Source organism: Schistocerca americana, chromosome 1, assembly GCF_021461395.2.
Source record: "Schistocerca americana isolate TAMUIC-IGC-003095 chromosome 1, iqSchAmer2.1, whole genome shotgun sequence".
Lineage (NCBI taxonomy): Eukaryota > Metazoa > Arthropoda > Insecta > Orthoptera > Acrididae > Schistocerca > Schistocerca americana.
In genome coordinates, this window is record NC_060119.1 from 834808790 (window position 1) to 834832559 (window position 23770).

The 23770-nt window shown below is 44.0% G+C and overlaps 1 protein-coding gene across 4 annotated transcripts in view; it reads left to right on the plus strand.

Moving 5' to 3' along the window:
• LOC124613104 (CAP-Gly domain-containing linker protein 1) overlaps nt 1–23770 on the plus strand; it is a 551251-nt gene that overhangs the window by 111308 nt on the left and 416173 nt on the right. For all 4 annotated transcript variants that reach the window (XM_047141701.1, XM_047141712.1, XM_047141722.1 and 1 more), the window contains exon 2: nt 20007–20072. The gene's annotated coding sequence lies outside the window, so the exon portion shown is untranslated. The remainder of the gene's footprint in view (nt 1–20006; nt 20073–23770) is intronic.

Consider the following 23770-nt stretch of genomic DNA (forward strand, 5'->3'; position numbering starts at 1 on the left):
TTCGACTCAGGTCTTTCAGTGCTCTGTCAAACTCTTCACGCAGTATCATATCTCCCATTTCATCTTCATCTACATCCTCTTCCATTTCCATAATATTGTCCTCAAGTACATCGCCCTTGTATAGACCCTCTATATACTCCTTCCACCTTTCTGCTTTCCCTTCTTTGCTTAGAACTGGATTTCCACCTGAGCTCTTGATATTCATACAAGTGGTTCTCTTTTCTCCAAAGGTCCCTTTAATTTTCCTGTAGGCAGTATCTATCTTACCCCTAGTGAGATAAGCCTCTACGTCCTTACATTTGTCCTCTAGCCATCACTTCTTAGCCATTTTGCACTTCCTGTCGATCTCATTTTTGAGACGTTTGTATTCCTTTTTGCCTGCTTCATTTACTGCATTTTTATATTTTCTCCTTTCATCAATTAAATTCAATATTTCTTCTGTTACCCAAGGATTACTACTAGCCCTCGTATTTTTACGCACTTGATCCTCTGCTGCCTTCATTACTTCATCCCTCAGGGCTACCCATTCTTCTTCTACTGTATTTCTTTCCCCCATTCCTGTCAATTGTTCCCTTATGCTCTCCCTGAAACTCTGTACAACCTCTGGTTTAGTCAGTTTATCCAGGTCAAAAGTCTACCAGACGGCTTCCTCTTTCATTTCTTACCCCCAATCCATATTCACCTACTATGTTTCCTTCTCTCCCTTTTCCTACTCTCGAATTCCAGTCACCCATGACTATTAAATTTTCGTCTCCCTTCACTACCTGAATAATTTCTTTTATCTCATAATACATTTCATCAATTTCTTCATCATCTGCAGAGCTAGTTGGCATATAAACCTGTGCTACTGTAGTAGGCATGGGCTTCGTGTCTATCTTGGCCACAATAATGCGTTTACTATGCTGTTGGTAGTAGCTTACCCGCACACCTATTTTTTTTATTCATTATTAAACCTACTCCTGCATTACCCCTATTTGATTTTGTATTTATAACCCTGTATTCGCCTGACCAAAAGTCTTGTTCCTCCTGCCACCGAACTTCACTAATTCCCACTACATCTAACTTCAACCTATCCATTTCCCTTTTTAAATTTTCTAACCTACCTGCCCGATTAAGGGATCTGACATTCCACGATCCGATCTGTAGAACGCCAGTTTTCTTTCTCCTGATAACGACGTCCTCTCGAGTAGTTCCCACCCGGAGGTCCAAATGGGGGACTATTTTACCTCCGGAATATTTTACCCATGAGGACGCCATCATCATTTAACCATACAGTAAAGCTGCATGCCCTCGGGAAAAGTTACGGCTGTAGTTTCCCCTTGCTTTCAGTAGTTTCCCCTTGCTAGGTTAAGCTACCAAAAGATTGACTGACTGCTGAAGTGTCCTCGGAGTCTTTCGCGACAGCATACATGAATAAAACGTTGTCGGTTTTCAAGCCGCGTCAGTTCGAATAAAATCTTGTAGTTTTCGATGACCATCTCCGCCACCACCGTCAGGAGTTCACCGACTGCCGGGATTGCTACGGTTTCTCTCTTCTTTTTTTTTTTCCTTTATTGATTTTCAATTCCCCCCGAGGGTGGCGGGCTGGCAGCAGCTTAGTACGCTGGTCTACAGCTTACAGACTTTTTTAAAAACGGAAGAAGAAAAGAAACAAGAAAAACAGGCCATAAAACGGTGACTTAAAGTGTAAAATGGCGGAAAAATGCGGGAAGTTAAAACAGAAAGCAAAAGGGGTTGGCAATGTTAATAAAAGACACAGAAATCAGACAAATAACACAGTACACACACACTTAAAAAACATGGCGACAGTCTGGTTTCTGTTCGCAAGAGATAAAAAATCACACCCAGCGACAGTATGATGGCCGTTTGCAACACTTCCCAAAAGACACAACACGGAACACTCACTGTAAAACACTGCACGAAAATGGCGGCACAAAGATGACACTCCCGAGCCAAAGGCAGTTGGGGGGGGGGGGGGGGGGGACTCGGACGAGGGGAAAAACAAGGAGGGAGGAAGGAACAAACGAAAAGGGGGGGAACCAAGGAGGGAGAGGACTCATAAGGGGGGAGAGGGGCAGGGCAGATGCGAGAGGGAATGAGAAGAGGCAGAGGAGGGAAATGCAAAAAGACTCGGGGGAGAGAAGGGGGCAGAGAGAGGGTAGGTGGGGAAAAAAGAGGATGGAAGAGGGGGGAAAGGGAGCCCAGGACAAGGACAGAGGAAAGGAGGGGGAGTGAGGATCAGAGTTGATACGAGGGATAAATGGAGGGAGAGAGGGCATCATCCAGGAGGGAGAGTTGATGGAAGCCACCTTGGGAAAGGAGATGAAGGGTGTAGAGATGGAGGGTAGGGGGGACACAACAGTGAAGACGTGGCAGGGGGCTGGGATGGGAGAGGAGAAGAGCAACTAGGGGGTGAGGGGGACCAAGGCGGTGGGAGGTGTAGAGAATGCGGATATGTTCGAGGAATAGGAGCAGATGGGGGAAAGGAATGAGCTCATAGAGGATCCGCGTTGGGGACGGGAGGTGTATACGGAAGGCGAGGCGGAGTGTATGACACTCAAGGATCTGGAGGGACTTATAGAATTTGGGGGGGGGGGCATATATCCAGGCGGGACTGGCATAACAGAGCATGGGACGGATTAAGGATTTGTAGGTGTGGAGGATGGTAGAGGGGTGCAACCCCCATGTCCGGGCAGAGAGGAGTTTGAGGAGTCGGAGGCGGTTGTGGGCTTTGGATTGGATGGAGTGGAGATGAGGGATCCAGGAGAGGTGACGGTCAATGGTGAGGCCAAGGTAGGTGAGGGTGGGGGTGAGGCGGACAGGACGGGCGCAGACAGTAATGGAGAAATACAGGAATCTGGAAGGAGCGAGTGGTACGACCTACGATGATTGCCTGGGTCTTGGAAGGATTGAGTTTCAAGAGCCACTGGTTACACCATGCAGCAAAAAGGTCAAGATGACTCTGGAGAAGGCGTTGGGACCGTTGGAGGGTAGGAGCGAGGGCGAGGAATGCAGTGTCATCAGCATATTGCAAGAGGTGTACTGGAGGGGGGGGGGTTGGGACATATCTGCCGTGTACAGGAGGTAGAGGAGAGGGGAGAGGATAGAGCCCTGGGGCACACCTGCAGAGGGGTAGAAGGTGTGGGAATTGGCATTATGGATGGTAACATAGGAGGGGCGGCGGGAGAGGAAGGAGGCCAGCAGACGGATGTAGTTGATAGGAAGGGCGTAGGTTTGGAGTTTGAACTGGAGACCGGGATGCCAGACACGGTCGTAGGCCTTTTTGAGGTCGAGGGAGACAAAAATGGCGGAGCGACGGGAGTTAAGCTGGAGGGAGAGGAGATGAGTGAGGTGGAGGAGTTGGTCATCGGCAGAGAAGGAAGGTCGAAAGCCACATTGGGTGTTGGGGAGGAGGTGGTTTTGGCGGAGGTAGTGATGGATGCGCCGGGAAAGGATGGATTCCAAAAGCTTGCTGTACACCGATGTGAGACAGATAGGACGATAGGAAGAGGCATCAGATGGAGGCTTGTTGGGTTTGGAGAACATCAGGATATGGGAGGTTTTCCACAGGTCGGGATAGAAGCCAGTGGCAAGGATGACATTGTAGAGGGTGGCAAGGACTGAAAGGAAGGAGGGAGGGGAGTGTTTGAGGTGGCGGTAGGTAACGGTTTCTCGCTTCTATAGGCATGATATAGGCGCCTGCCCATGGAGCCACCTGACGTCGCCGGTGCTGCCACGGGCAATAGCTCCGCTAGCTGCCCTGGTCGAGTTACGCGCGTGTCACAGTGGGTCTATCTGATTGGCTGCTGCTGATGTCATCATGCCTATATAAGCGAGAAACTGTAGAAGCCCCGGCAGTCAGTGAACTCCTGACGACGATGCTGGAGATGGTCATCGGAAGCTCGAGGATTTTATTCAAATTGACGCGGCTTGAAAACCGAGAACGTTTTATTCATGACTGCTGATGGCCAAAATTTGGTAATTCGCGCTAGTCTCAAAATATAAACGCAGTTAAGTTGAAAGTTTCTTGAGCCCATCGACGCGCAAGGAGGACAGTACAGTTGTGGAATACCTACAAATGAGAGTCATGTTCTGGTCTGAATTTCTTTTCTACGTATGTATATTACAGGTCGGTAAATACAAGAGGCGTTCAATAAGTAATGCAATACCTTGTTTTCTCGGGCAATTTCGGTTGAAAAAGGTGGAATTTCTTGTGTGACATTGTGGAATATTCCTGCTTCAGCCCCTGTAGTTTATGAAGCTTCGATAGGTAGCGGCCCCATACGTGGCGTTTGTAACGGAGGTGCGTTCCAAGCAGAGACCGGTCATTGAGTTTCTTTTCGCGGAAATCCATAGCATCACAGATTTTCGTAGGCGTTTACAGATTGTCTACGGAGACCTGCTAACGAGCAAAAGCACGGTGAGTCGTTGGGCGAGGCGTCTGTCGTCATTGCAACAGGGTCCCGCAGACCAGTCCGATATTACGCGCACCGACCGGCCGCTCACAGCGGTGACTCCTGCAATGTTGGAACGTGTAGACACTCTCATTTGAGGTATTAACAAATCACAGTCAAACGCCTCGCTGCGTAACTGGATTTCTCTGTTGGCAGTCCATCAGTAGGGGTACTCGTAGGTGTGTGCCCATTGGGTTTCTCGCCGCCTAACAGAAGACCATAAAGAGCAACGAAGGACCATTTATGCGGAATTTGTTGCGTGCTACGAGGCTGATCACGACAATTTTTTAGCGAAAATGGTCACATGCGATGAAACATGTGTTCATAACTTCGAATTGGAAACAAAACAGCAATCCGTGGAGTGGCGTCACACCACCTTTCCTCCGAAGAAAGAGTTCAAAGCCACACCGTCAACCGAAGTTATGGCGACGGTGTGCTGGAACTCTAAAGGGGTTATTCTGTTTGATGTCCTCCCCCATTGTGCAACGATCAACTCTGAAGTGTATTGTGGTACTCCTCAGAAAATTGAAGGAACGACTTAAGCGTGATCGTCGCCACAAAAATGCAGATGAACTTCTCGTTGCCAATGACGAGCCGGCCGGAGTGGCTGAGCGGTTCTAGGCGCTGCAGTCTGGAACCGCGCGACCGATACGGTCGCAGGTTCGAATCTTGCCTCGGGCATGGATGTATGTGATGTCCTTAGGTTAGTTAGGTTTAAGTAGTTCTAAGTTCTAGGGGGCTGATAACCTCAGAAGTTAAGTCCCATAGTGCTCAGAGCCATTTGAACCATTTTTGAACCCAATGACGAACAAGGCCTCGCATAAATCTGCACACCGAAGAGGAGCTCACAAAACTTTATTGGACTGTTCATCACCCACCCTACATCCCGGATCTCGCACCTTCCATCTGTGTGGCCGAATGAATGGTGCGCCCCGCGGAAATCAGTGCGTGAATGATGGGTAAGACGTTAACACCGACGTCGACCAGTAGTGCGGTAGCATGCGGGCATACAAGCCCTCCCAGTAATGTGGCTTAAGGCCGATGCATGGAACGTAGGTAGTGTAGAAAACTAGGATTTTGTGGCCAGAAGAATGGGGAACAATTGGTGTATTGAAATCCTGAATAAAACCAACCTGTTTTCAGAGAAAAACATTTTACATTACTTACTGAACGCCCTCGTAAAATCAGTATTTGTATTGCGTAGTTTTACATATTCCATCTTCTAGGATTTCCTTAAATTCTTCGTTATTTTACTGTATTTTAAGTGCAGTATTTTTCGATATTTTTGGTATCAAAAAGTAAGTCACCCATGACAGTGGATTTCTATTAAGTAAAGCATGAAATTAAACCCCTCTGTTTGTGCTGTTAGCAAGACACTGGACTCGCATTCTGGAGGTCAGCGATTCAAATCACTGCCGTGTCAATCAGTTTTACATTTTCAGTGGTTCCCGAAATCGCTTGAGGTTAATGCCGGCCTGGGTCCTCTAAAAAGCACACGATCGGTTTTCTTCCCAATCCGAGATTGTGTTCCTTATCGAATGACCTCGTCATCGACGGGACGTTAAACCTTATTCTTCGTGGCTCTCCCCTCGGAGCCAGTTGATTCGAATTGTGAGTGAACGAGCATTGCGCTCTCATTTAAATATGTGGCTGAAAGAGTCAGCCTACAAGAATTGTGAAACGAACCCTGTCGTCCAGGACCGTGTGCCACATAGGCCGCAGATTCACCACGAGATGGGGAAATTCACAGGCGTCTATTGTCTATTGAGGCATAAGCACTGTAGTCTGTGAGTGAGACAGAGGAGAACCTACGTCATAGGGAAACCCAGTAGAATCCGTTTGTGGCCGAGGGGACGCAGCAGTGTTAAATATGGTGGGCCTAAGATCGGCCATAAAGGGAAACGTTTACGAAAACTATTTAATTCTGTAGTAATGCAGGGAATCAAGCCACAGTAATTTTAATCTGCCATCCTCCATAAATTTTCATAGTGATCCCAATAAAACTTGAATATTGAGCATATTATAATAGTTTAGGATTTACCATTAATTTCACTTTAACAAGTTTTGTAACAAAGACCTAAATGCTAAAATCTGAACGCTTTGGTCGATCTTAACGATCGATATTTTCATATAGAAGCGCATCATTAAAATGGCAAACGTTGTAAATATCAACTGTGTAACTTTGTTTCTTTAAAAGATATAGAAAATTTAAATTATCAGTATTTTCAGTTAAGCATCAGATCATCATTTCCTCCACACAAAACACATTGAACGACGACAGCATGACACCTTATTGAATCATTAGGTAATAGAATATTTTTTGTAAGGTTTAGTGGATAATAGTTACTTTTGTTCTTTATTTATTTATCAGAAAGCGCATTGGTGCAAGGCTACTGGCTGTGACATTCAAAGCTAAGAAGGAATTTGTATTGGTTTTATATAAAAGAATTTAACGTTTATTATGTAATGGATATTATTGTTACTTTATTTAGAACGTGAAAGTGATCTAGCTTTGATTATTTAAATATGTTAAAATGTAAAATAATGTAGAATAAGCTGTAGCCAATCAGATGAATAGGGCCTTTTTGTCGGAAATTTAATGTTCTTAAATTTTGTGCTTGGATACGTCTACAGTGGAGGCCACGGTATTCGAATTATTCAGTAAAAACACGTTTGAAGTTCACTTGGGAATTTTTTCCTTGAATAATTCTAAAACTACAGCCTCTAGCGAGAACGTATCCAAGTACTAGTAGGACTAGTAGATTGCACGTAGCGAGCGATAGAATATGAAAACCTTGCACGTGATATTTGAAGATATTGTGGGTAGCATAAAATCCATAGATAGGAGCAACTGAATCGTACTGTATACGCAGAAGGTTCAGTTTGTACAACTTCTCTCACCAATTATCATAATTATTCATAGCCGTTAAATAAAATTAGAAAATAGAACTTTTAACAGTTGAAGAACCTTGTGTTAGTGCACTAATAACTAAATCTGTTTGCTGACACCGACAGAGGTGGCGCAGCGGTTATCGCACTGGACTCACACTTCAAAATCCTGTCTAGCGATACACTTTTGTGTTTCCTGTGGTTTCCTTCATTCAGCTAAGACAAATGCCAGGGTGTTTCCTTTGAAAAGGAACCTTGCTCTGAGCTTTTGCTCGCCTCCAATGACATCATTATCGAACGGACGTTAAACCCTATTCTTCCTCCTTTCCTGTTTTTTAAAACTATACGATTTGTAATTGCTAATTGGAACTCGTTGGACACTGTGTCGACTCCACAGAGCTGGATTAGTCAGTGAAAAGCCACAGTTGTAGATCCTCCTGGCTCAATGCGTCGGTGGTTTATGGTGTGACTTTCAACCTTGAACAGTGTCGTCGGTCGCCCCCCCCCCCTTTCTCCCTCGCTTCCCACCCATTCATCCTGTGAAATTCCGAAAATTTTACGGTACTCTGGCAGTATACACTGTAGGTATAGCATGCAGTAACGACGCCTGCGGCCATTCCTGTCAGCACTGAGTGTATTTCGGGCTCGACATGACCTGCAGGCAGGCACCACCCTGTGAACCGTCGAGAAGTTTGTTTTGGCGCTGCTGCTCGTGTTCCCTGCCGCGAGGTTTATACCGGCTGCTGATCGATTTCGCACGTGCGACCCGGAAAACACCTCTTCCGGCGCCGCGCGCACCATCCTCATCCTCTGTCTGGACAGCTCTCCCGCGTGCGGCACTGTACCTCACGGTCAGGGTCGTCATTTCTTATGTAAGACGCGGCGAGTCCCACTCTTATCGACACAAAGCAATGCGTGGAAAACTGTTTTTTAAAATATTTTCCAAATTCTGACACTGTGGACGTTCTAAGGGATATTCACTACTTAGTCACGAGCATGGATGTTTTGGAAACATCGCAATCTTCGAACAGGTTCAGAAGCAACTTTGGTCTTCTTATTAAATAAACAAATAAAGTCACGTGTCTCCTATTGCATTTTTGATCCACTTAACTGTATTTCATTTAAAACTTCCGGACTCTCAGGTCGTGGTCGATATTGAAAATTTTCCCCGGACGTTTTGTCTCCGACTTCGGGAGACAACATTGCCGCTTCACCTCCGAGCATGTCTTCCGCAGTCGGAGACGAAACGTCCGGGGAAAGTTTTCAATATCGACCACGGCCTGTGAGTCCGGAAGTTTTAAGTAAAGTTAATACCGGCTTGTATTATCACTTGATTGTAATTGCAGTAACGTGGCATACCAAAAAAATTACACCGCCGTAACATTACAAAGGTGACATAACAGCTGAATGTTGTACAGGTCGGAACAATGTACGCTGGATCGAAGCGTATTCGAGATGTGGCGCAGTGATTATTGCATTGTACTCGTATTCGTGAGAACTGAAGAATTCCCCGTGTGTTCAATTCCCCGTGTGGCCATAAGGTTTTAAGTTTCATGTGATTTCAAAAATAAAATAAATAAAAAATCACCTGTCACGTATCCACATTCGATTTGCATGAACGCTGTCCTTGCGCAAGTGGGGTAATTCAGCGCTTCAAATGATCTTGATATCGATGAAAAGTCAGATTTAAACTCCTCTTTTATACTTTTGAATCCCACGCAGGTGGCATAGTTCTTTCTTCTAGTTATCGTAGACTGATAGTAATCGGCATTTCTACTAATAATGAAAATTAGTTTGTAAATTAAAAATATCTGGACTGTGTGGATAAAAACATCTTGTGAGAATTGTAGGTGTAAGTGAATTAGTACCCGCAAGTTTGGGAGAAGTCAGTAATGCACGCTTGTGCACTAGCGCTCTTCTGAGACAGCCGGTTCGAACTCGGGTGGTGGGAAAATATTTCGTCGTCATTGGAGGCGTGGTGGCGTACATTACTGGTCCCGAGTTTATGCCCCTGAGTACTGGGATAAATTCCAAACCCAAACTGTCAGTGAGAATGCAGCCGTCGCAGGGGACGTTAGGCTCGTCAGGCTTTCTTTTCGAGACTAGCAGACACCATATCTCACCTCTCCCTTTTTACTTAATCATTAAGAAACACTCGTACATGCAGAACTTCACACTATGCACGCACTCGTTACAGTTACCTACACGATAAGTTACACCCAAGGCACGTGGCCTAAAAAAGGGGCCAAAGAGACTGCAGTTATAAATGCTTGTAACAGACCGTAAGCCACACGAGTTGATTCTTTTAATAGTCATGTACAAGATAGGTGTTCTAAGTCATATATGAACGTGTAGAGTCATCCACAGACGCGAAACTGATATCGCGTTTGTGCCACTTAGTTGAGATAGGTCATGTACTATACAGGGTGATTCAAAAAGAACACCACAACTTTAAAAATGTGTATTTAATGAAAGAAACATAATATAACCTTCTGTTATACATCATTACAAAGAGTATTTAACAGGTTTTTTTTCACTCAAAAACAAGTTCAGAGATGTTGAATATGGCCCCCTCCAGACACACGAGCAATATCAACCCGATACTCCAACTCGTTCCACACTCTCTGTAGCATATCAGGCGTAACAGTTTGGATAGCTGCTGTTATTTCTCGTTTCAAATCATCAATGGTGGCTGGGAGAGGTGGCCGAAACACCATATCCTTAACATACCCCCATAAGAACAAATCGCAGGGGGTAAGATCAGGGCTTCTTGGAGGCCAGTGATGAAGTGCTCTGTCACGGGCTGCCTGGCGACCGATCCATCGCCTCGGGTAGTTGACGTTCAGGTTTCATAACTAACCTTTTTCGTAGGACTCTCCATACAGTTGATTGTGGAATTTGCAGCTCTCTGCTAGCTCTGCGAGTCGATTTTCCTGGGCTGCGAACAAATGCTTGCTGGATGCGTGCTACATTTTCATCACTCTTTCTCGGCCGTCCAGAACTTTTCCCTTTGCACAAACACCCATTCTCTGTAAACTGTTTATACCAACGTTTAATACACCACCTATCAGGAGGTTTAACACCATACTTCATTCGAAATGCACGCTGAACAACTGTCGTCGATTCACTTCTGCCGTACTCAATAACACAAAATGCTTTCTGTTGAGTGGTCGCCATCTTAGCATCAACTGACGCTGACGCCTAGTCAACAGCGCCTCAAGCGAACAAATGTACAAGTAAATGAAACTTTATAGCTCCCTTAATTCGCCGACAGATAGTGCTTAGCTCTCCCTTTTGTCGTTGCAGAGTTTTAAATTCCTAAAGTTGTGGTATTCTTTTTGAATCACTCTGTATATTATTGGCTTACCATTTAATTTTGCCGGGAATTTCAGATTTTTCGCCGAGGATGGTCTTATTTGTGACGATGTGCCGTTAAAAAAACTTTTGATAATAACCAGTCATATCCTCATGAACAGCTGTAGAGGGCAAAAATTGTAGAGAAAGAGATTGGAATACACCCAGCAAATAATTGAGGACGTAGGTTGCAAGTGCTACTATGAGATGATGAGGTTGGCGCAGAAGAGTTAAAAACAGTGCAATATAGAGTAACGTTTCTGTCACGAAAACAGGGTTCATTGAAACGCCAAAAGCGATGCCGCAGGACTATGTCAGATCACAGCAGCACCCTCGCTTCAGAGGGAGGAGAACTGATCCTGCAGGACGCCAGCCATGAGGCTAACACTCCACCACTGCAGAATGGACCGCGGGACGGCGTCGCCCATCTGCCAGTCCACTGTGGTGTGGCCAGTAGTGATAAACAAGAAGGTTCCAGGGCTGCCTGCTAGGCGCTCGGTTTTTTCTATGAACCACTATGGCCTTAGGAAACATGAAGAGACTTCTGTGTCCACGTCGTGGGCCAAGGATCCAATCCGTATTCTGTACTCATCAGCCTGTTCGTTCCACACAGCAGATCAAGTAATTCTTCTTCACTTTAACTCAGGATAGCAATGTCATCACCGAATCGCATTCACCTTGAATTTCAATCCCACGCCTGAACTTTTATTTCCATTTTTTTGTCCCATCATTGCTTTTTCGCTGTACAGCTTGTTTCGTATGTTTTCCTAACTCTGGTGTCAGCAAACAGAGTGGACTTGCTGACAGTGGTAAGTTCTGATGAGTAGACTGCTCGGCCGGCCGCCTACGCAGGTGTTGTAAGACTGACACCCGCACACGTAATCAGCGAGCGCTACACTGATTTTCAAGACGCGAGGAGCAAGTAGCGCGAGGCAGCTTTGAATTGTAGATGGGAGCGAGGTATTCATGTGGCGTCCGGCAGCCCGCGGCCAGACGTGTTCCAACTGGGCGAGCCCGGCGCGTGCGTTCACCGCTAAAAGCAGCGCGACACACCTCGCCGTGACCTGCTGCGTGGGCGGTCGTCTCCACCTCTGCTCGCCTTTATTACTTCACTAGGCCGTTCCTCTCTCTAACGACTACGTACTCCTGTCCTCGATGGCGATTTTATTTGACGTTCGAAACATGCTTTGAAGCGCGTTGATGCGCCGTCAGAGTTTTGGGGTACTTCGCGTAGTTGATAAATGTTAAATTAAGTCTTTGTGTTTGTCTATGTTTGAAAATACTAAATTAAACTCTGAGGCAGTACCGTATGAAGGAGAACTGAGTGCTGTTTCGTCCTTTGTCTCGGGAGTCATTATCCGGTAGCGCTGGCGTGTTCATAGGACTCCACACAAATTTTGGAAATTTGCGGTAAGTTCTATGGGACGAAACTGCCGAGGTCCTCAGTTCCTAGGCTTACACACTACTCAATCTAACTTAGACTGACCTACGCTAAGGACAACACAAACACCCATGCCCAAGGGAGGACTCGAACCTCCGACGGAGGCAGCCGCGCAACCGTGGCAAGGCGCCCTAGACAGCAGGCTACCCCGCGAGGCGACTGCACACAATTTTCAAGTTTGAAGGGCACTCGGGCACCTATACCATCTCGACTGGACCGACAAATCACCCGATACTAACCACATACTAAATTTCTGAAACTATTTGCAGCAGTGGGTTAAACATACCTATCAGCATACCCACAATCTGGTAGCTCAGCGGGTTCTATGAGTGCCTTCAGCTGAAGAAACTTCAGAACACTCTTCCTTGTCGAAGTGATGCCATCACCATGCTAGAGGCTGTGTAACGCGGATTTAGATTTGTTGGGCGTATGTATGTCATAATGCGATATTGCAGTGCCTGTATTGTAAAAAAGTACGCTGCAGCGTTCCTTCGAACATGCGTGCATATCTGAAGGAACAGGCCCTGCGGCAACTGCTGTCGTCGTGAAATACATGAAACGTATTCATAGTTGCGAATATGAACAACCATCAGCTTTGTGAGGGAACGACGACAATGCATGCATCCATGTCCGAAAGGCACCGTACTTAATAATATAGGCACTGCAATGCCATATTATCTGCCGATAACAGACAGCGACTTTCATTTAAAAACGCCCTCCCTCCGTACAAAAATTAGATAATGTGTAGGAGTGCTGGTTGTGATGCATGAACGACGACATATGGGAGTTTGCATCTGGCCGGGCTAAGCGCCAGCTTCTTCGCTCGCGTACACTGTATGGCGTGCTTTGATTTTTGTTTTGTTTTTGTTTTTCTGTAAAAGAATTTTTATGTTGTTCACAAATCGGACATTTCCTAAACTGTTCAAGCTAATTAAGCCCATAGAGGCCTTGTCTTTTCTAGATGTGCTTCTGACCAAAAAGCAATTCTGATATCCGGAGTCGTAAGTCTTTCTTACCCTGTCTTTTGGGTTTTTCTTACATTCTTTTACAAATATTTACTTGGAAATCAAATTTTTCGTAGATTTAGCATTATATTTGTTTTAATATAACGAGAAATTTTAATAAACATTTTTATCCCCTACTTCATCCCCTTAGAGGTGCAATTTACAAAACACACTGAAACAACTATTTCTTTATTTCTATCCGAGGAGCCAAATACCAATTGTCACAGATTTAGTTTCAAAAATGCTTTCGTAATAAAAATTTCCTTAACAGCTTTCACCCCCCTACTTTACCTTCGTAGGGGTTGAACCGGAAAAAGCACGGAAACACGCAATTTTTCATTTCTAACCAAGAAGCGAAATACAAATTTTCTTGGTTTTAGTTTAAAAGTGTGTACTTCATGAAATATTTCCATAAAAATATTCATTCACTATTTTACCACCTTAGGAGTTGAACTTCCAAAAACACTGATATGCGTATTTTTTTTATTCTAACCAAGAAGTCAAGGACCATTTCTCATAGATGTAGCTTTAAAAATGCTTTAGTAGTAGTTGTGTAATGATTTGTTTTCAAAATAAATTTTCGCATTATGTTTCACCTCCTTAGTGGTTGATTTTCCAAACATGCTGAAGCATCTATTTTTTTTAAAATGTCTGGCCGAGAAATCAAATAGCATTTTCGTAGCTCTATCTGCAAAATTTACTTAATAGCGACATATTTTCAAATCAAATGGCTCTGAGCACTGTGGGACTTAACATCTGAGGTCATTAGTCCCTTAGAACTTAGAACTACTTAAACCCAACTAACCTAAGGACATCACACACATCCATGCCCGAGGCAGGATTCGAACCTGCGACCGTAGCGGTCGCGCGGTTCCAGACTGTAGCGCCTAGAACCGCTCGGCCACTCCGGCCGGTGACATATTTTCAAAAAGACCTTTCATCCTGCACTGCACCCTCTTAGGTATGGAATTTCGAACAGTCCCTTACTAAACGATACCTACAGTGTAAAATCACACCCTCCAAATTTTAAGTTTCTATCCTTAGCGGTTTGTGCTGGGCGATGATGAGTCAGTGAATCAGTCAGGCCCTGTTCAACCCCCTTAGGGGGTGAATCTCCGAAAACATCGCAACATGTATTTTTTATTTGTAATCGAGAAGTCAAATACCAATATTCATAGATGAAGCGTTGAAAACGGCTCAGTAGTTCATTAATAATTATTTGTTTTCAGAAAAAAATTCATGCAGTATTTCACTCATACAATGGTTAAATTTCCAAAAATACTGAACCGTACTTCTTTAATTCTGACCGAAAAACCACATATCTGTTTTCGTAGCTCTTGCTTCAGAATTGAGTCAATAGCGGTTGATTTTCAAAAAAAACCTTTCATCCTCTATTGACCTCCTTAGGGTTGGAATTTCGAAGAATCGCTTCTGCAACGATGCCTACAGTATAAAATCAACAAACCTCTCCAAATTTTAAGTTTTTATTCTTAGCAATTTGAGCTGGCGATGATGAGTTAGTCAGTCAGGACATTGACTTTTATATATAGAGATAGCTGTTTGCCAATGAAGTGGAACTATTACGTTACTCAGTTTAAGGTTGCCGAAGATGGAGCTATCTTACTCTGAAATATACAGCATTTAAACTGGCACAAATATATACAGTTGAGTCGAAAATGTGAGGTATGAAATACATTAATTTTTCTCCATGAAGTATTCAGCTGTCGTCCTCAATGTCTTCCGTTGCCACGGAAGCTACAATATAATATACATGTCACTCTATCAAGTAATGCGTATATGAGAATCATAATAGTGACAACATTACCTGCTTTACCAGTTAGGTGCTGGATTACATATAAAAAGCACCAAATAAATGGAAATGAAAACTTTAATCTGACACGGACTCGTCGTCTGTAACCAGAATCGAACTTGTTTTCCGATTGGCCATCAAACGTGTCTTCGGATGCGTTGTCTGCTCAGCCGTGGAGACGCTCTTCAGTTAATCATTAAAAAAGAAAAAGAAAACATTAGTGATATGTTATATGTAGGCTTAGTTCCTTCCATTTCACGCCGAAGACGTGTGCGCTGCTTCACTTGCACCATAATGCCCAGGCACTATTCAACAGGCTCTAAAGTGTCACGAAAACTCTCGTTGATGATCCTACCCGCGAACAAATTAATGGAATAATATGCTAGTAGAAGAGACATTACTGCATTGTACTCACGGTTCAGGATTTTTTTCAATAAGGTGTCGGAGTCTAAACAATCTAATCACTCACTTGGTTTGAATTATGCATTAAACTGTAGTTGTGCCTTTACCTGTGAGATGAAACCTGATTCTCGCGTCACAGAAAGGTAAGGCATACTACCTACAGTAGGGCCATTTTCAGTGTAGTACGGCAGCGCCCATGCCAACTTTTGCTTGATACATCTCTTGCTGTGCTGAAACCAATTAAATCTCTTTTCGTTTCTTTTGTTTTCCTTTTTAATGTCTCGCTTTGACAGACTCCAATCAGATTTGTAATGGCCTAGAAGAAACGCAGTTCAAAATAAATCAAAACATCAATGAAAATGTTCATTTCTATTCCAGTCTCATTTTTACAAATAAAGTAGAGCGTAATCTGCCCTGGGGTTTCAATGCATTTTCCTACCGTAGTTTTCTCCCTCCGTTGTTTCCTTATTGCCACAGTATCCTATTGAGGGCATGCCATCTGCGTCATGAATGAACATGTAAATACACTACCATTTATAAGATACATCTAAACAGGTACTTACGAACTGGTTGATAATGGATTTGATTACTCCTGTTGGCAAACTGAGTTTTATAGGCTGGCTCTGAGCACTATGGGACTTAACTTCTAAGGTCATCAGTCCCCTAGAACTTAGAACTACTTAAACCTAACTAACCTAAGGACATCACAACACATCCGTGCCCGAGGCAAGATTCGAACCTGCGACCGTAGCGGCCACGCGGTTCCAGGCTGTACCGCCTTTAACCGCTTGGCCACGCCGGCCGGCTGAGTATTATACTTCCCAGATTTGATACCACGCTATTGCACTATTACCTGCAGAGAACTGTCGTTACAGGAAATACGACTACCCTCGCCAAGTTCTGTATCGCCAGAATATGGACCTTAAACTATACTGAGGTGACAAAAGTCGTGAGATACTTTCTAACATCGTGTCGGACCTCCATATGCCCGGCGTAGTGCAACAACTCTATGTGGCATGGACTCAAAAGTCGTTGAATGTCTCGTGAAGAAGTATTGAGCGTTCCCGGTGCAGGATTTTGCGCACGAACTGACCTATCGATTGTATCCCATAAATGTTCGATGGTTCAATGGTTCAAATGACTCTAAGCACGATGGGACTTAGCATCTGAGGTCATCAGTCCCCTAGACTTGGAACTACTTAAACCTAACCAGCCTAAGGACATCACTCACATCCATGCCCGGTGCAGAATTCGAACCTGCGACAATAGCAGTAGCGCGGTTCCGAACTGAAGAGCATAGAACCGCTCGGCCACAGCGGCCGGCAAATGTTCGATGGGATTCGTGGTGTGTGATCTGGATGGACAAATCATTCTTTCGAATTGTCCAGAATGTTCTCCAAACCAATCGCGAAATTGTGGCCCGCTGGCGTATTTGGGAACATGAAATCCATGAAGAGGTGAAAATGGTCTACAAGTAGCCGAACATAACCATTTCCTGTTAATGATCGATTCAGCTGGACGAGAGAGCCCAATACATTTCTTGCAAACACGGCCCACACCATTATGGAGCCACCACCAGCTTGCACAGTGTGTTGTTAACAACTTGGGTCCATGGCTTCATGGGATCTGCGTCATACTCGAACCCCACCATCAGTTCTTACCAACTGAAATCGGAACTCATCGGACCAGGCCACGGTTTACCAGTCGTCTGGGTTCCAGTCAAATATCTGCAGGCGATGTCTCGCTGTTAGCAAAGGCTGCTGGTATAGCCCGTTAACGCAAAATTTCGCCGCTCTATCCTAACGGATATTTTCGTCGTAAGTCCCACATGGATTTCTGCGGTTATTTCACGCATTGTTGCTTGTCTGTTAGCTCTGACAACAGTACGCAAACGCTGCTGCTCTCGGTCGTTAAGTGAACGCCGTCGAACACTGCGTTGTCCGTGGTGAGAGGAAATGCCTAAAATTTGGTATTCTGAGCAAACTCTTGACGCTGTGGATCTCGGAACACCGAATTCCGTAACGACTTCCGAAATGGAATGTCCCATGCGTGTAGCTCTAAGTACCAATCCACATTCAGTCTGTTAATTCCCGTCGTGAGCCCGTAATCACGTCGGAAACCTTATCACAGGAATCACGCGAGTACAAATGACAGCTCCGCCAATGCACTGCCCTTTTATACCTTACGTACGCGATACTACCGCCATCTGTATATGTGCATATCGCTATCCCATGACATTGTCACCACAGCAAAAAATTTGATGTGCATTTAAAGCATCATATAGTTAAGTAGACAAAACTATTTTGTGTTATTAACACGTTGGACTGGTATTCGGTACGAGTGGGATTCAAGTAAACTTTCCTAAATCACTTGGAGCGAATGGTTTCTCGTACAATATCTCCGCATATTTCCTTCCCCATCCGAGAACATTCCCCCGGGGACGGAGGCGGGGAAAGGGGGAAGTGAGAACATCGTAGAGTGCACCTGACTATCGATCACCTTGAATTGCAGTTACTTCTCATAAAGCCGGCCGGGTGGCCGAGCGGTTCTAGGCGCTACAGTCTGGAACCGTGCGACCGCTACGGTCGCAGGTCCGAATCCTGCGTCGGGCATGGATGTGTTGTGATGTCCTTAGGTTAGTTAGGTTTAGTAGTTCTAAGTTCTAGGGGACTGATGACCTCAGAAGTTAAGTCCCATAGTGCTCAGAGCCATATGAACCATTTGAACTTCCGAAGGGTTGCGCTTGTGCTCAATCTCACGCATGGATGAAGCAAATCGAAAGACGCGCAAGTAATTTTCCACCTACACTAGGAACCCGTCGATGAACAGTCCATCTTAGCTACCGCTGTAAACGGTCTTAGAACTTTTTGTGTGAAATCTTTATCATAACATATTTTCGGACAAGACGTCACTGTGCTGTAAAGGATGCAGAAAACACCCGTTTTCTGAGTAGGACCTACTATCTTCTGATGTTTTATGTTACATAGTTGTCGTTTTCTATAAGAAATTTATCCGTTGCTGCAGTGGGGCGGCTTTTTAATTAAGCCCAGTAGCTCCGTTATCTGCAGAGGTCCGTCGACTTCCGTTCATTATATTTTTTCTCCCCCGTTTCCCTTTTGTTAGGCGTGCTGAAGAAGCACGGGCAAAATTCTCATTCATTTCATTGTGCCGCCCGCCATATGTCGACTACTAAGTCTGTCGTCCTTGTTAGATAAATACGTAGGACATACCAGTAATCTGTTGCTACGATATGGGACTTGTTTGCTCTTAGTGAAATGGTAGTCACACTTTCGCCAATGATCAGTCCGTATTCTGCCAAAGATCAGTCCGATCTGCGTTCTCGTGAAATCCAAGGAATACAGCTTTTATTTCGCATAGTGCAACGGTTTTCAAACTGTTCGTCGCGGCTTGCACAGCCTCACAGTACGGGCTTCTCGTTGATTTCATAAAAATAATGATTTGGTTTATTTGCCTTCTGATTAAACGAAAAAGGTCTGCGCTAGTAGTGATTTACAGTGTGCCAGCAGCGTGGAACATGACAGTCTGGTATTATGGGAGCTTGATTGTACTCGTACATAACGTTTACCCTGCGCTATAGGCGGTGTTAGTAGAAGACAGTGACTTTCAGGTGAGTGAATAAACGAAGTCCCATGTTTGTGCATCATTTAATTGAAATCAGCGCTTACTTTCTAAAACAACTGCTTTCCAAAAGAAGCGGATTAACTGGATCAGAAATCCTCCCAGTACTTTATTTCCACCCTACTGAAGAACTTATTCGGACTCCACATTGAAATCGAAGTCTGTTTCCTAATCACTGTTTGTAATTTTGAACTTTGTGGAGGTAGAATACCCGCAAGTAGGTAACAGGGCCCTACGAGTTTTCATACTTCTTGCAACATCCTACCTACGTAAGGCAGGTTTTTTTAGCATTGACAGTTATCATCATGAAATACAGATCGCGAATGAACGTGGACGAAGAGAAGCGAGTCGCAGTTTCAAATCTTGTGCCGAGACTTGAAAAACCCATCATGAAAAAAAGCAAGTTCATTCTCTCTATTGATTTCGTTCCAAGAATAACATTTAAAGTTGATTAAAATGTGTTTTGTCAACAATAAATAAAGAAAAAGCTGCTCAATTCCTTTTTTTTTTTCTCTCGAGACTTAAAGTACCCCGCACTTCGAATCAAATGTCATATGTGAAAGGAGCCGCAGGTGTTTATGTTCAGATCAAGGGAGCCGTGGACCCAAACAGTTTGAAAACCGTGGTTTAGTAATAAAATTAATAATAAAAAACTTGCGATTATCATCAAAAATTACTGTCGACAGCCATTGGTTACTATAGGACACTGTAGATCATAAACAACCGCAGCTGTAACAACTGAAGAAAACGATAATCACGTGACGTCGAACGATTCCAACGTATAAATTTATGGGGAAAATGTAGGCACTTTTCAGTCTGGTCACCTGTAAAACGCATAAATACGACGAAATGATGAACCTAAATACAAACATTTATGCTCCTGGAAAAGTACTTGTTATTCGTGAGAATCTTGTAACTGACATTAACAAATGTTTTGTTTGAGGCCTAATATGACATAAGCATCATAAAGAAGGACACATTTGTAAATGTAATCCTTTTCTGTCACTTTACAGGTTCGATCCGACCTGCTGTTCCCAAGACCCACGCAATAGCACGAGAAACTGCGCAACTACTTAAAGGTAAGCAGTTATTTTACTGAACCTTAACCCTACTGCTTCAGTCGGGCAGTGTCTATGGTATCCAGTAATATTTAAATATTACATCACATGGTTCTCTAGTCTGTTGGGTAGCCTGTGCTTGATAGACACGTAATATCATAAGTAATCTTACCACAGACTGATTTTGTAACGCATTAGACAGCTTGTAGTTGGAAGAGACGTGCTGGAAGAGCTCGACGTGCGAACTTTTTTGTCCCTGTTTCTGTGTCGCTTATGTAATAATGAAACAATATTATAACAAAACTTGAGGAACAGTCCGCACACTTTGCAGTTGCGTGATATAGAGTTGAGCGCACGGCGAGTAGGAGGCACATTGGAAGGTCTGTAACATTTGACTACCACGTCAGAGTAAGGACAGGGAAAGAGAGAAAGGAAATCTTGAGCGTCCAGGCGATATTCGTTCACCTGACCAGTGGGCGGTGGACAGCGACAAAATCACGAAAACCGATCCCGTCTCGGGCTGTTGTCTTCCCATTCACTTCAGAACTGGAGCTCCTGCCATCTTTAATGACTTTGTAGTGGACGGACGTAAAACCAAGATCTTCCTTCATTTTTCTCTTGAGTGCAACGAAAGCCGAGTGAAATAACTGATAAGAAGATGTGATTGTTTATACATTGTGCTTTAGAATGGATGGTCAGTAAAGCAAAGCTGTTCAGAGCCGGAAGCTTTATTTGAAGACCGCATTGCTTTACTAGGTTTGATCCTCTTTGAAGACTACATCCAGGGAACCTAGAAGAGGAGTACGGTAACTGTAAGCCTTTGCCTTTCCGAGGGAGAAGTACCTGTGCTGTTTAAAAGCTCAAAAATAGTAAGGTCCCATCTCTGGATGGCGTCTACCTAGAAATGGTGTGGATAGGTTTACCTGTCTTATTTGACGCTAATGCTGAGAAAGGCTGTACGAACAGATAAGAACCTCATCGATCTCAAAATAGCCCGGATAGCCGGTTTCAGAAATGGAAGTAATAAGTATCATACAGTACTGAAAAGCTACAGACCTATTTGTTGTCTGAGCGCTTCGGTCAAGATCCAAGGCGTCTGTTGTTTGAAGCACACACAGCTCGTGACGCTTACTGAAAGACAGTACGGGCCCGGAAAAAATCTTTAAGTGACGTGGTTGTAGCAATCGTCTGACTGTACACAGGTGTAATCATGGTCGACATAGCAGTCCGTTTTTATAAGCCATACTTCCCTGCCATGTTCGAGCATCTACAAAGGTGTTTGTCGTGTGAGAACCTACCGCCCATTGGCTTAAGGATTGGAAACAACCAGAATCCTCTATAAAAGGCTGCCCTCAAGGCTACACAAGTGGACCATTGCTCTGAAACCCCAAAATTCAACTCTGTTATACGAGGCAGATGATATTTTTTGGAGGACTCTGTCGAAGTTTGTACAGTGGTGTCCTTGCAGCCGATTTATGGTAAAGTGTTAGATACCCTGTTGTAAAGAAAGATATTTCCACTAATTTTTCAGCTTAGAATTCAGCATCCAATCTTCATCGATATAAAAAAAATTAAGTGCTAGTAGAATATATATATCTGAATAAACCGAGTAGAGTTAATATTATATGAACATTATACGGACATGTCTGAAAGAACAGCACTACTCATTGATATAACTGACACGCCTCGATGGGCTATGAATCCATGACCCATAACCATCATTGCGGATGTATAATTACGTTCGGTCCCCAGCAAGAATTTGAAATTAGTGAGCTCGGAGGACATGGATGGGGATTGCAGGTAAGTGGTGACGCTAGGTGGGAATCTTAGTCGACCAGAGAGTGTTCCGATATTGTTTTCGCATTTGCGATTTACACTGTGTCCGGTTGGCACAGTGGTTAACGCAAGCACGCACTAAGCAGGAGATCCCAGGTTCGAGTCCCAGTGCGACACAAATTTTCGCCGCCGCTTCCGCATAAAGTCCCGATGCAGCTGTTATCATTAGTTCCTTCCCTTCCATTTCCTTTCTCCCCCCTCGACCTTCAATTGACATAAAGTTTATATTATTGCAACTGGTACACAAATGTAGTCGTTTCTACAATTATACCTGGCAAATTGCACAACTTGAATATCGACCGAACATCAATAGGTCCGAAGAACCAGCTCGTACGAGAAGGTAAACATAATGTGTTACTTCGATACTGAGAACACACTTATTTCCTGGACCTCTAATTGCCGTTACAACGAACCCTGGCGTTATTTGTGGGTATCAGCCTTTCATCGAAGAGAGAAGGAACATGGTGTAGAGTGCGATGCAGCAGTTTTAAATGAACAAGAGTCGCTCCTAGAAGGCAATAAAGGCGATCATAGTATGAAGGCTTTCATACTATGCTTTACCAGAACAATAAAGGCGATACCACGCAAAATTTTAAATAACTTAAAAACTCATGCAGTAACTAGGCCTAAAATACATTGTGTTCTCTTAAGGGAACACTGAAATCTTAAGAGCTGATTTCAGTACGCAGTGTGGATAGATCTGGCCATCCACATGGGTATGAATACCCCTAGGCATCGAGATTATTGGTACAGAAGAATACTAAGGCAGACATTTTACGGTATTATAAAAGTAATAATTTTAAATGTAACGCTATGTACAGTTAATACATGCTTGGCTATGGTCAAGTACTACCAAGGTAATAAAAAACAGTCATTTATTTAATAAAATTTTAGGTAATAATTTAAAAGGCAAGTTGTTTAGCTAGATACATTTTCCCTATATCATAAAAACTTTCGTTTCATTTCTTTGTTAGATATTATGGCTCTTTATTGTTAACGAAACACTGTTGAAGGAATGTAAAGCACGTATGACAAACCGAGCGAGGTGGCGCAGTGGTTAGCACACTGGACACGCATTCGGGAGGACGACGGTTCAATCCCGTCTCCGGCCATCCTGATTTAGGTTTTCCGTGATTTCCCTAAATCGTTTCAGGCAAATGCCGGGATGGTTCCTTTGAAAGGGCACGGCCGATTTTCTTCCCAATCCTTCCCTAACCCGAGCTTGCGCTCCGTCTCTAATGACCTCGTTGTCGACGGGACGTTAAACAGTAACCACCACCACCACCACCACCACCACCACGTATGACAACAACATTGTAAAATTTATGGCCGGTGTTAGAGATCAGAGGTCCAACTTCTAATGGTGTAAACATTAAATTGAACTGAATCTCTCTATTCGTGTTTATCAGTCCTATTCTCCTCTTTTTCTGTTTATTACGTCTCTTTAGAGTGCTTGGCGAAGAACCTGTTATTATTAACAGTTAAATGAATGTTTGCTTGCCTGTGTGGCCATAGCGGCACGTCTTTAGTTGGAAACGTCTTTTGGTTTTCCAGACAGAAGAAATGTTTTATTTCCTCTTTAGTAAGTCGTAGCGTGTTCCTTGGGCTCTTTAAGTTCTACGTGCGCGCGCTGTGTGTGTGTGTGTGTGTGTGTGTGTGTGTGTGTGTGTGTGTGTCAGTTGGCATCTGATTAAGCATGTTGCATACGAATTGCGTTGGTCGTTAAGCGAGTCACGTAATTCCGTTAGAGTGCTGTTTAAATCGTCGTTTGGTCTGAGCGAGAGACGTGCGAGACTTTGAATAAACTGCGGTACGCCTCGTTATTTTGCGTCGTCCCGTAGCCCCTCTGCGGTGAGGTGGGAGCAGGGAAGGGGTTAGTTGAT